Source organism: Pinus tabuliformis, chromosome 3_1, assembly GCF_031772625.1.
Source record: "Pinus tabuliformis cultivar Carrire ecotype Pingquan chromosome 3_1, CPIR1, whole genome shotgun sequence".
Taxonomy (NCBI): Eukaryota; Viridiplantae; Streptophyta; class Pinopsida; order Pinales; family Pinaceae; genus Pinus; species Pinus tabuliformis.
In genome coordinates this window covers 710,111,273-710,120,766 of record NC_142301.1, presented here as the reverse complement: position 1 = coordinate 710,120,766, position 9,494 = coordinate 710,111,273, and the positions used below count along the sequence as shown (strand labels likewise).

At 38.6% G+C, this 9,494-nt stretch overlaps 4 non-coding genes across 4 annotated transcripts; 1 reads left to right on the top strand and 3 right to left on the bottom strand.

Annotated features, from left to right (window-relative positions):
• Positions 1–931: 931 nt before the first annotated feature.
• Positions 932–1,034, bottom strand: LOC149189188 (U6 spliceosomal RNA). The gene has a single exon (XR_016256653.1). It is a non-coding gene; the product is annotated as a U6 spliceosomal RNA (small nuclear RNA).
• Positions 1,035–1,398: 364 nt separating this feature from the next.
• On the top strand, positions 1,399–1,470 carry TRNAG-UCC (transfer RNA glycine (anticodon UCC)). The gene has a single exon. It is a non-coding gene; the product is annotated as a tRNA-Gly (tRNA).
• A 252-nt stretch (positions 1,471–1,722) lies between these two features.
• On the bottom strand, positions 1,723–1,795 carry TRNAE-CUC (transfer RNA glutamic acid (anticodon CUC)). Its single transcript has one exon. It is a non-coding gene; the product is annotated as a tRNA-Glu (tRNA).
• A 231-nt stretch (positions 1,796–2,026) lies between these two features.
• Positions 2,027–2,098, bottom strand: TRNAQ-CUG (transfer RNA glutamine (anticodon CUG)). The gene has a single exon. It is a non-coding gene; the product is annotated as a tRNA-Gln (tRNA).
• Positions 2,099–9,494: the final 7,396 nt, after the last annotated feature.

Below are 9,494 nucleotides of genomic sequence, written 5' to 3'. Positions count from 1 at the left end.
GCGTTAGGCGCTAAAGGTCGACTCTTAGGTTTAAAAGCCATAGAGAGGCCCTCTCTAGGGGTTCTTTGGAATTATAGTTGGCCCATGGATGCCATTAAAAGGTCTTAGACATTGAGGATGGGTCACAACACCTTGACCATGGTCGAAGAAGGAAAATGAGTAGCATGAGATATTGTTGAATCCTTTTAGACTCGAGAGCCTTGAATGAGTCCCCAACCAAAACATGCGTCCTTGGAATGGATGCGTCATTCAAATATCCAAGTACCTCATAGAGAGCAAAGCATGGATATTTTGGTAGCACATTTCAGCTATCATAGTTCCTTGCGATGAGCCAAGTAGTGGTCAAAATGGACAGCGCATGCATATGAAAGATGGACATTAATGAAGTTGATTAATGAATATTAAAAAATGGCACCAATTAACTCGATGAATGAATCTTAAAAAGCGTCATTAATTAATAAAACACCATAGCGCATTTCCGTTATCATAATTCCTTGCAATGAGCCAAGGGGTGGTGAATGGCATGAAATTCCATGCATATGAAAAATGGGCATTAATTAAAGTGACTAGTGAATATTAAAAAGGTGGTATCAATTTTCACTGGATATTAAAAGGCTGTGATTAATTAGTAAATAAAACACGATAATAAAAAGAAAGTGGGTTAATGAATATTAAAAAGCTGTGATTAATTAATAAATAAAAGACGATAATAAAAAACGCTGTGATTAATAAAAATAAAGAAAAGCTGTGATTAATTAATAAATAAAAGAAAAACGATAATAAATAAAGAAACGCTGTGATTAATTAATAAATAAAAGAAGAACAAAAAGCTGTGATTAATTAATAAATAAAAGAGAAACGATAATAAATAAAAAAATAAAAGCTGTGATTAATTAATAAATAAATAAAAGAAGAACAATAATAAATAATAAAAAATTTGGACCATTTCTCGATTTGTGCGTGTCATCCTTGCGCAGGGGCCATGCTAATCTTCTCTGTATCGTTCCAATTTTATCGGATGTCTCCGAAGAGACACTAGAGACTGCACTCTACTTCATTATCCAAAGGCTAAATGTATTTCGCGTTACGCATGTGGGAATAAATTGCAACGTTCTGTATGTACGTGTCACCAATAACAAGAAGCCGATGCCGATGATGTTTGTGTCTAACTCCCAATCAATAATATTATTCATTCATTGGTTTGCGTGAGATTTGGGGTTTGAATCTGAGGGGAATTTAGTATTATCATCAACTATGCGCTCTCACATTTACATTTTGTGGTTTGCAAGACGGTTACCATAATTGTTACAGCGAGAGCGTTTGCGGTCCAACGGTTACGGTTAGAGCTTCCTTCCTTCCTTGTGCGGAAGGTGAGCAGGCGCAGGTGTTTGCCGCAAAGCGTTTGTAGTCCAACGGTTAGGATAATTGCCTTCCAAGCAATAGACCCGGGTTCGACTCCCGGCAGACGCATCGGTCCTTGACCTTTTTTTAAATTTGTATTAGGTTGGATTCCAATACAAATACATACATACATTTAAATCCCAGAAGATCTCCGCTCCGCGATGTTACAATGAAAAAAGTAAAATCCGATTCCAGCTCTGTCCTCCCTCATACATACAAAAACGGTTTTGCCGCGATGAAAAAGGAACAATCCGATTCCAGCTCTGTCCTCCCTCATACAAAAACAAAAACATTAACATTTTTAAAACCCGCAATGTAAAATTCCGTTGCCGGGACTCGAACCCGGGTCTCTCGGGTGAGAGCCGAGTATCCTAACCAGCTAGACTACAACGGAGCTGTGATCGCTTTGTGCATGGACGTTTCTCTGAAACCCAGAGCCACATCCATCACTCACTCTACTCTAATAATAGGTTGCCTCAATCTACCAAAAAGGAGAAGTATGGACTTACCGCACCGCATAAAAAGAAAAACAAACACAAAGTGCTCAAATCTTATTTCGCACCGCATTAAAAGAAAAAGAAAAACAAAAACACAACACAACCATTGGTTGTGAAACAGAGCAACGAGGTTCCACCGAGATTTGAACTCGGGTTACTGGATTCAGAGTCCAATGTCCTCACCACTAGACCATGGAACCACATGAAATGCCAAGCATAAATTATCCCAACAATTCCCCATACGAATTTTGCAATGAACAGAAATTGATATTGATGGCACCACTACTTCTCAGATTCACAAGCGTGCTTTGGCCACACATCTTACAAACTTAATTATTCCCATTCCCATTCCTATTCATGTGTCGCAAATTTTGAAAATCGTGTGGAACTAACCGTTGTAAAAATCCCAAATGCGCTTCTGTCCAACGAGTGCCTCTCTCTCATATTAAGGTTTGGAACCTTCACCCAATAATAATGGTAATCGTAATCGTGCACAATAAATAACATAACCCAATATTATCGCAAAATTTTGCCATTCGGCTTAGATTTCCATTTCGTTCATCAAAAATATACACACAAAAAAGGCTTTTTCCTCACTTCTATCTTTCCCATCTGATGTACGGTTTGCTCTCGTGCTTTTATCTTTCCTTGTCACCTTGTTGATGGCCCTTTTACCAATAACTCCCATTTTCATGGAGTGCCTCTTTGAAGATGGTCTTCGTCAACAAAGCTCATGGATATCTTAAATAAGGTCACGCACCTAGACCTTGACTTTTCACTTCACTCAACTTCTTCTCAACTATCAAACAATTAATCATGTAACTCAAATGCGATTATATATATATATATATATATATATATATATATAATGTACTATGTGAACCATAGGAAACATAAATTCTTCTCTTAATGTGTTTTCTTACTAAATAATGTACATGTCATTTACACAATGATTAATGAATGAAAACCTTTGAATTCAAAGGGGAGTAGTTTGTTCATACCCAAAATTGGCTACTTCTTAGTGCTACTCATTTATACGGCCTAATCAAATTGCACCCTTCAATAAGACTCTCAACATTAGATCCAAATATTCCTTTGCTTCTTCTCACTATAAGCACATATGAACCAAATTTAGAATACGACCAATGAACATGAAAGCCCCTCGTCTCACTTCAAATAATATAAACTACTCTTATTTTCTCCCTTAATAATGATTAATATATCTAAAAACCATACATGTCGGTTGTATAACGAAATGAAATGTTTCGAGTTCTTTTTCAAAACATATTTTAAAAAACTGCAAAACCTAAGAGACATCTATAATAATCCTAAAGGAATCCTTATATGATCATTTTGGAAGACATCTTCAAATTTGAAACAAATGTTTCAAATTTATTTTCAAATTGGGTAGGGGTACAGAACGCATGGGCATGACACTAAATTATGTTGGAAGTTACATCCAGAGATTCATTCAAAGAAGGATAAAGAGATTGTGCAACATAATGCAAGGGCAGAAAGAGGTGGCAAAGAGGACTTGCAAAAATCCAAAGCAACCTTCAAGGAAAATATGATGCAAGAAGAGAACACATAAGCCTAGGAGAGGCAAAGCTTGGGTACACTTATTATAAAGTTGCTTTGTAAATTTTGTAATTACTTGTTGTTGTTTACCTATTTAGGTATTTTTGTAAAGTGAACAAACATTGTCACTATGTTCAACAACTAGATGTCTATAATTGATGTATGTATTGGCTTATTTATAGTCCACATGTTCAAGGACTTTTGTGAATGTACAAGATTGTCGTTCAAACTTGTTTACATGTTTGTCATGTATTCACTGATACAAGTATTCCATATGAAAGTTATGTGAATATAATCTTAGTTTTCAAGATTATACAAGATGACTATGTTTTTTAGGCAAGGCCAATTATATCATGGAAAATGTTGCAGCATATTACTTTTGATATACAAGCTCAGCTTGAAGATGTTAAAGCAAGTTTATGTTGTTTATGAATTCCAAGATGGAATCAAGTTTGTATTCAACATTTTAAATTCAATATGAAGTGTTTTTTAGTCTTGTAAAGATTATATTAAAGAGAATGTTAAGATTCCACTCAACAATATTTTTTCCTTGCATCAACAATAAGAATGTTGACTCAATTTTTAACAAGACAGTAGGTCTTCACGAAGAAGATAGGTGAAGTGCCTTGATTGGGGCTTAAAGGGCACCAATTGAAAAGTATGCATTTTGGATTAAGTTTTTGGGTGATTTTTAGTTCCAACCCCTTTACATTCACTAGGGAAGTAAAATTTTGGATTCCAAAAGTTCCTAGTGGGGAGGTATGATCAGGTGATCAATTTTTAACTGAAAAATGAAAGTGCCCAAAAAGACTTGAAACCAACGTCAAGTCGAAGTGTTCGTCATTATGAATCCAACGACATTCATTTCACCACAATATGACAACATATGCTCCATATATCACATTCCGATCGTTTTCCCAAAAAGGTACAACTTGAGCAAGTCTATTGACTGGGCAGTTGACTAGGTTAATCGTACTACTGGGTTAGTAAGGTGAATGTGTAGGGTACGACCCAATGATAGGCTAACACTTGACATCCTCCGATTCGTTGGTTTCAGGTGCATTTGATTGGTTTGTATAGGTTGATGTGGACCAATGAAGTGGTGCCACATGGCCCAGTCATGGGATGCCACGTGGCTCCCCAACAAAGGCAAAAAGTTTGGTATGGTCCAAATAGACCTCTGGAGATTCAAAATCCCGACCTTGTACTCATCATTCCAACACTCTAACATTGGGATATTTCATGGTGTTTATTATCATATGGTAAGAACCTATATATAAGGTTTATTATAGCACCTTTTGGAGGAAGGGGTCGAGGCTAAGCCCCTAGCCTCTGACCACATGAACCCACAAGACCATAGGCAGAGGTGCCAAGTGCTCTAGGCTTAGCCCCAACCCAGGGTCATAAGCGCTGCACCAGACCACAAGCCAAAGGAGAAGGCCCTAGGTGGAGAGGCTCGAGACCTTAGCCTGGCCCCCGGTCACCACTCCATCCATAAGGCCACTGACGGAGCTTTAAGAGCTATGAAGGAGGTGCTATATATAGGCCCTAATCATGGTCCCATGCACACCCACAAGAACATCAATTCTAGAACTAAGCACCAAGGCAGAGGCATTAAGGTGAGGGGGCCAACACCAGGATCATATTCCAACCAACATGACCATAGGCTCTGGTAGTTTGGTGCTAAGGTAGGAGGATGCTTTGACTAGGGGGCCAACCCTAGGTCCTATGGACCATGAATATGACCACGCGCTAATGTTTTTGGGTCCTGACAGGAAGGGCGGGAAGTTAAGCCCAGTCCTTGGACACATGGCACCCACATTACCACGACCCCATGTTTAGGGGCTAAACTAGCGGGGGTGGGTGTTAAGGCCCATCCCTCGGCCCCATGTGGCCCATATGACCATGATTTCCAAAGTTAAGGGGTCATTGGGAAAATTAATGAACCTACAAAATGCACCAGCGGAGGGAAAATTTATCGCTCGGTTAGCGTAATTCAAGGCGGAATTTTAGGCCCGTTAGGCAAATGGTCTGATTTGTAGGATGATTAATTGTAAAACTCATATGGAGCTTTGGAGAGCCATATATTTTGGATTTTTTGGCCAAATTGAGCTCAAAAAGAGTGTGTGTATGGGTTTTTGGATGTTCTTAATCCATTGATGACCTATAATTTCTTATTTGAGCACATTTAAGTATTCCTTTTGCAAGTTTGATACCAAAGGTGTATGGATAAATGAGGATTTGGAAGCAGATCTAGAAGGTGTTTGGGCATGGAGAAGGCCTTGTAGGGGTATTCTCACTTTCATAAGTCTACTACAACAGTTGTAACTTGCAGAGTTCAGTTCATGTTCACTTTTCTCATTATGTTATGTTGAGGGAAGTTTTGTTATTTGCTTCAATGTGGAATTGAAGTGCTCACATGCTCATTTTAGCTCATTTTAGTTGGAGTATGACATCTTTGTATGTAGCCCAAGGAGGGTGAACTCTGTCAACAGATCTTTTGTTATCTCTTCATTATGAATGCATGAGTTATGTGATGTTATGTTTCTTATATTAAGTTGCATTTGAAGACTAATTCATGACATGAAGAGACATTGGAAAAAGATGTTTGTTTCAAGACCCATTTTATCTTGCAAAGTGTCAACATGGTCCTATTTTGTTTTTATTTGATTTTGGAAAAGAGGAAGAAAATACATACTCTAATTTCAAATCATCTCTATGTTGAGGCTCACATGGCATGGTTGTATGGCTTACATGGTATGGTGGTGTGGTTTGATGGTTGGATCTACATTTTTCATATGGCCCAAATATCTCGCTCAGATGGCCTACTCATTACATGGTGTGTATGGCCTAGATAACCCACTCATTACATCATTCATATGGCCCGGATAGCCCACTAAGATGGCCTGCTCAATACATGGTTTGTATGCCCCAGATAGCCTTGTTAGATGACCCACTCATTACATGGTTCATATGGCCCATATAGCTCACTCATATGCCCTGATCATTACATGGTTCATATGGTCGAGGGTGGCCTAGTTTGCATGGCCTAGGGTGACCTAGTTTGCATGGCCTAGGGTGGCCTGGTTCGCATGGCCCAGGGTGGCCCAGTTCACATGGCCTAGGGTGGCCTGATTCGCATGGCCCAGGGTGGCCCAAATCACACAACCTAGGGTGGTCTAGTTTGTATGGCCTAGGGTGGCCTAGTTCGCATGGCCTAGGGTGGCCTAGTTTGTGTGGCCCACTCAGTGCTCAGTTGGTATTACTTTCAGTGCTCGATTGGTATGGCCTGTTGTGCTTGATTTTTATGGACCACGGTGCCCGATTGGTATGGCCTGTAGTGCCTAGTTGGTATGGCCTGTAGTGCCCAATTGATATGGCCCGCATGACTCGATGATATAATTCTTTTACATTTAGGTTTATATATCTCACTATGGATGTACTTCGTATCTCAGTTGAATAATTGATGAATATTGAATAGAAGAAGAAGAATTAAATTTTGGGTTTCCGCCCTTGTGGGGTTTTCCCCTAGTCTCCGACCAAATCCTAATGTCTCTATTTTTGCATGTTTTCCATCTAATGTTCCTTTTATAGTTCCATTGCATTATTGATGATATTTTTCTTTCTACATAATTGCTAACGATGTGATGATGTTATGGGGTGAATGCATATGTAAATAATGAAAAGTATAAAAATGAAATTATCAACAACACTGAACAATATAGCCCTAAGGAAAATTAACATGGTATCAGAGTTGGGACGCATAAAATTCATTGAGATCACCCCTATGAAGACATCGTTGATGGAATAAATTGAAGATGGTAGAGACCTAAAAGAGTGCTAGGATTTGAAGGAAACCCTGGGCAACCTAGTTATTAGTGTTTAGTGGATAACATGAGGTTAGGATTTGGAAGAAACCTTGGAGTGTGAAGGGCCTAGATATGATAAAGGCTTGAATTGTGCAATCTTGAAACCCTAGCATGATCAATGAGAAGTTGTTTCATCACCTGTGACAGATTCAATGCAACCTTAGATGGGCTAGTCTTAATTGGTCTTGGCTAATGACAAAGACTATTAAAAATATTGAAGGCAACATTGATATATGAATGATAGACAATAATGACTCTTGAAAGCTGGTTCAAAAGGGATCTTACCAACTCTTGTTAAACATAGGTACCTCCTAAACTTATGTTATTTCTTTATGACATTGCTCTTGCTTACATTTATCATTTAGATTATTGTGTATCCTACCTACATGAGCATTTAAGTGTTTGAATACTTCTAACTACCTGATGAAAATGTCATAAGTAGATCCTTCTTGAGGATCATCTGGATGCTAAATAGTTTAGGAAGAGAAAATTTGGAGCAGGAAGAGGAAGCTAGAATAGGAAAAGGAACCTAATGCAAATTTATTCTGGGAGCAAGTGGAAAGTATTCTGGGCATATGTTGTAACAACCCTGGTAAATATTCCATGTAAAAATATATAAGACCATAGTTGATGGGACATTTATTCCAAGATGAATATTGGGCAGGACATCCCAGGGGTGTTCATTTGGTTTTTTATGGGTAAGGAATTTTTTAAAGGAAATGGCTAAGGCTTTGGAAAGGAAAAATGGTATTTTTGGAACATTTATTTATAAAAATAATGGAAATTAGGAGAAAAGGAAGGTGAAAGGTCATTGGTTGCATGTGAGGAGGAAATTGAAGGAAATAATGGAAAATGAAGAAAATAGAGGCCTCATTCATAAAAAGGCTTTTGAGGATCAGTTGGTAACCTTTGTCAGTTGAGTTTTGGAGCTCTCTCATTATTCTCTCTCCTCTCTCTCATACTCTTGGATACTTAGAGTTGTCTTGGAGCATTTTTACATTGGAGCAAGAAAGGAAAAGAAGGCAAGAGGAAGTAAAGATCAAGAAGGGAAATACAGGCTTCATTGCAAGTATCGACTTGCATGTGTATTTTCCTTGGTATATTTTGCATGCATGGTATTACATGTGGTTCTCTTCTATCATGGCATGGATTTTTCCAGGTGTAACAATGTTTACAACCTAGCCTTGCCATTTCTGGATATCCATGGTATGATGGACTTCTCATGTTTTGGATGAGCTGGGTTGCCGAATGGATTTAAAGTTGAGTGGGGTGCATCTACGAATGATAGAGCACATGGAATAGTGGTCCCTGAACTGGACTATGGATCACAGTAAAGCCACTGACCTAGTGACCCCTGTGCCAGATTGTGGATTATGGTAAAGCGATGATTATGTTGCCTTGGTGGGCCTAGGAATCCTTTCCGGTGAATGGCAGGATATGTGGTAAAGACAAGAGGTGGTTTCTCCCCATTGGGCTTAGTAATACTAGGTTTGGGATATGTGGTAAAGCCTAGAGTGGGTCTTGGTTTAGGGCCTAGTTATCCGGGTTTGGATTGCAATAAAGCCTGAGAGACTAGGAGACAAGAAAATTTCTCATGATGTAGGTGGAGAAATCCATTGGAATCCATGCTTGTTTGGCCCAGTGATTGGGTGGAGATGACAGTAAAGACTGTTATGATGTGTTCATTGTGTTGACCTAGTGATCCGGGATGGATTAAGGTAAATCCTAGTTTCTGTTGATGAGGGTGAGGTGGTTTAGCCTCAATAGCCCTAGTTGGTTCTTTTAGTTTGAGTCCCACATTCATGCTTGGAATATGGCACATAGATGAATGGATGAAGAGAGATTTGGCTCAACCATTCTATGGTCGGGTGGAACGTGGTAGTCCCATCTCTGGTTGGTTCATTGCATTCATTAATGAGAAATTCATTCCCTTGATTTTCATGTGTAAATGTACTAATGTATATGTGGATTTTGATGGTTGATATGTTTATGGTATTTATGTTCCTATTATGTTGGTTATATGTATATTTTATGACAACAACTATGTATGGATCTCAGCATGTTTTTACTTGTACATGAATGGATAATGTGTCTATGACCTAATAGATGATAATGCAGCAAATGACATGAGGGAACAATGGTTCATAGC